This window comes from Coregonus clupeaformis, unplaced genomic scaffold (genome assembly GCF_020615455.1).
Source record: "Coregonus clupeaformis isolate EN_2021a unplaced genomic scaffold, ASM2061545v1 scaf3423, whole genome shotgun sequence".
Classification (NCBI taxonomy): Eukaryota; Metazoa; Chordata; class Actinopteri; order Salmoniformes; family Salmonidae; genus Coregonus; species Coregonus clupeaformis.
Window position 1 is genome coordinate 22806 of NW_025536877.1, and position 4077 is coordinate 26882.

General features: G+C 40.5%; 2 long non-coding RNA genes across 2 annotated transcripts; both read left to right on the plus strand.

The window, feature by feature from the left end:
* Positions 1 to 895: 895 nt before the first annotated feature.
* Positions 896 to 2250, plus strand: LOC121566551. Its single transcript, XR_006000930.2, has 4 exons — positions 896 to 1194; positions 1770 to 1823; positions 1908 to 1973; positions 2211 to 2250. It is a non-coding gene; the product is annotated as an uncharacterized LOC121566551 (long non-coding RNA).
* A 354-nt stretch (positions 2251 to 2604) lies between these two features.
* On the plus strand, positions 2605 to 3377 carry LOC121566550. The gene is made up of 3 exons (XR_006000929.2): positions 2605 to 2645; positions 2818 to 2982; positions 3302 to 3377. It is a non-coding gene; the product is annotated as an uncharacterized LOC121566550 (long non-coding RNA).
* Positions 3378 to 4077: the final 700 nt, after the last annotated feature.

A 4077-nucleotide genomic window follows, 5' to 3' on the forward strand; every position in this document is an offset into this window, starting at 1 on the left:
ACATTCCTGCAATCAGCATGCCAATTGCATGCTCCCTCAAAACTTGAGACATCTGTGGCATTGTCAGTGGTAGAAAAAAGCACCCAATTGTCATACTTGAGTAAAAGTAAAGATACCTTAATAGAAAATGACTCAAGTAAAACTGAAAGTCACCCAGTAAAATACTACTTGAGTAAAAGTCTATAAGTATGTGGTTTTAAATATACTTAAGTATCAAAAGTAAATGTAATTGCTAAAATATACTTTATTATCAAAAGTCAAAGTAAACGTATAAATAATTTCAAATTCCTTATATTATGTAAACCAGACGACACCATTTTATTTTTTAAATTGTATTTATGGATAGCCAGGGGCACACCAACACTCAGATGTTCTCTTGATAATTACGTGAATTTGACCATTTTTCTGTCCTAAGCATTCAAAATGTAACAAGTACTTTTAGGTGTCAGGGAAAATGTATGGAGTAAAAAGTACATAATTTTTTTTGGAATGTAGTGAAGTAAAAGTTGTCAAAAGTAGAAATAGTAAAGTAAAGTACAGATACCCAAAAAATGACTTAAGTAGTACTTTAAAGTATTTTTACTTAAGTACTTTACACCACTGGGCATTGTGTTGTGTGACAAAACTTCACATTTTAGATTATTTATTTTTTAATGAGGTATTTTACAGTGAGGGAAAATAGTATTTGATCCCCTGCTGATTTTGTACGTTTGCCCACTGACAAAGAAATGATCAGTCTATAATTTTAATGGTAGGTTTATTTGAACAGTGAGGGACAGAATAATAACAAAAATCTTATATATCCCAGATTTACATAGAGTGGAAGATAGGCTTACCCTGGCGTAACGTTTTGATAACAGTGTAAATCTCTCTAGGACAAGGTGACTTTGATCAATATATTCACCTGCATTTACCCCCCAAAACTGAAACGCTAATTAGCTGCTAATGTGGCTATCCTAGTAACTTCAAGAGCCAGTGTCTTTGAAAAGACCCTACAACAAGGTACATAATGGTTCAAGTCTGATAAACAAGCCTACTTTCTCAAAGTTCTTTTCCTACCAACTGTATGGGATGAACAGGAAAATCTGTTAAGTGTGTACTATAAATGTGGTAACGGTTTGACATCTGTGATATTCTCTGAAGTTGCAGATGCAGAGGACTTGAGGCCATGTGCCACCTCAAGCCAGAGCGACAGTAAGTGTCTGGTTGTAGTTTTAGGGTAAACAATTAGTTTTAGGGTAAACAATTGAATTGTATGAAGTATTATAGCTTTACAAACTTTTATTTAAAGTCTTATTACTACTTTGTGCATACTGTTAGAACTTTCCAAATAGTTGTGGTGCTGTGTATGGATGAAACTTGTATTTACAACTCAGCTGGTAGAGCACGGTGCTTGTAACGCCAAGGTAGTGGGTTCGATCCCCGGGACCACCCATACGTAAAAATGTATGCACGCATGACTTTAAGTCGCTTTGGATAAAAGCGTCTGCTAAATGGCATATTATTATTATTATTATTATTACAACAGTAGTGAAATCACCCCATTCTTCTGGGGTAAAACACAAGTGTGATGCCATGTTTGTAAATATCTATGTATTTGCCATCAAACTAAAAGCATAATAAAATAAATAAAATTATGCTTAGCATTTATTTTTGTTGGGATTCATTAACCTTCCCACTGAGCTCCTGACTGACATCCCTTCACGTTTGGTTCTGTGCCAGTTTCAAAAGAAAAGTATGTCTTCATGTTTTTCCTTCTGTTTTCTCAGTTAGTCCAAGTGGCAGCCAGGAAGAAGCTGGCCAAGACAGAGCATCAGAATCAGGTTTCTTTAGCCATCAAGATATTGATCTCGAAATCGTAAATGTAGAAAGTTTAAATAACAGCATGATTTTTTCTTATATTTTAGACCAAGAGCTGCCATCCCTGCTTGATGAGCCTGTGGCTTCTGAGATGCCTGCTGGATACATTAAAGGTATATTATGCTAGCCTATATGTTACAACATGTTGCTTTTCTTGTATTGTCAACATCAATTCCAAATTGTTTGGCTGTCAGCAGATACATGGTTATCAATACTACTAATATATATGAAGGGTGGATATTTTGATGGAGGTATTTCACATGGCCTTGATCCATGTCCTGCCTGGTACTCATGGCTTGTATTGTCACACTACTTGCAGCAAAACTGTTGAGTCTTTTATTATTTTGCAGATCTTCAAGCAGTGGAGATGAGGATAATGGTGAAACTGGAGATGATCCGTACAGAGTTCAGGACTGCTCTGAACCAAGTTATGGAGGCCATAGAGGATAATGGTGGAACTGGAGATGATCCGTACAGAGTTCAGGACTGCTCTGAACCAAGTTATGGAGGCCGTAGAGGATAATGGTGAAACTGGAGATGATCCGTACAGAGTTCAGGACTGCTCTGAACCAAGTTACGGAGGCCATAGAGGATAATGGTGGAACTGGAGATGATCCGTACAGAGTTCAGGACTGCTCTGAACCAAGTTATGGAGGCCATAGAGGATAATGGTGAAACTGGAGATGATCTGTACAGAGTTCAGGACTGCTCTGAACCAAGTTATGGAGGCCATAGAGGATAATGGTGGAACTGGAGATGATCCGTACAGAGTTCATACGATCGAGGTATTTAACTTATCTTAAGAAGAAACGATCAGCCCTCTGCCTGTTTACACAAGTTTTAGCCCATGATTACATGATACACTACAAAAATGATTTCTCATTACTATCAATCAGAACTGTATGGCCAGCTGTTTTAGCTGAGGAACACACAAATGAGTGGGGTTTCTTTTATTAGATCCGATACCTGACCCTCTGCTGTGGCCTGGACCTGGGCTCAGGAATCAGACGAATGATGAGAAAAATTTGAACAGAGGAGCTGTGGACAGGCTACTCCTTGAAGGGCAGGAAGGGGAAGAGGGCCTTTAATGAGCTATCAATCTATGATGTGATGCTGTCACAAGTAAGTAAATGCACAAGTTTAGATCCTTATTTATTATTATTTAGTAGATAGTATTATTGGTCAAGTGATGGTAAGTCAAATGTGTTTTTATTAACATTTCAAATGAAGTAAATCAGTAACAATGCAGTTACCAATTAATGTGAAATCCTACCACCTGTTAAGATCGGAGAGAGAGGACAAAGGAAAGGTGAAGGAGAGAGGTCTCATGGCCAAAACTGCCTATGGGGGACAATACCCAATCTCTGTCTCAGCCAGCATAGGTGGAAAAGTAATGATATGACATGGAATGTACCATTTACAATTCTTTTTCACAACACAGGAGCGTCCCTGAAAGCACACCCCAAGGCTACCTACCAAGAGGTAGATGACAAAATAGCAGACGCTCTCAAACATGCTGTCATGAGCCCTCTCACTCCACTGGGTTACCACCTTAAGTTGTTTCCACTCTGCTCACCACTCTCTCTCTACTCAGCCTAACTAGCTCCACCTGTCCCTGCTCTGCTCGGCTCTAATTACTCTGCCAGCTGCGCTGCATTACCCACTAACCTCTCCCAGTATTTATAGCCCTGTCTTTCAGCTCTCCTTTGTCAGATCGTCTGCAAAGCTCACACCGGAACCTGTTTGCTCGCGCTTCTGGCTCACCCTGGTTTTGTGACCCCGGACCTGCCTGTTTTTTGGATACTCTTCTGCCTCAGGAGATCCAGACCTGCTTCTGCCATTACGACTCCTGACTACTCTTCAATCCCGGTAACTCTGACCAGCCTTCTGCCTTGCTACTACGTATTTTGGATTTCCTTGAACTGTACTGCTGCCTGGTTTCATTCCGCCCCGTTGTGTCTGTGTTTCCTCCCCCAGGACTTCTGGACCACCAACCACCGGCGTCATCGGACGCATCGCTGCCACTGGGGGGGAGGCACAGACCCAGCACATCGGACGGGATAACCCCCGGAGCCTTCACTCACTCCCTACATCCCTTTCCCTTTAAGTTTAAATAAACTTTCTGGTGTGACGAATTGTGGTCCTCTTGTCGTCTGTCTGAACCGTGACAGTACGATCTGACCATCATGGACTCAGCGCACACTTCCCCGACATGGA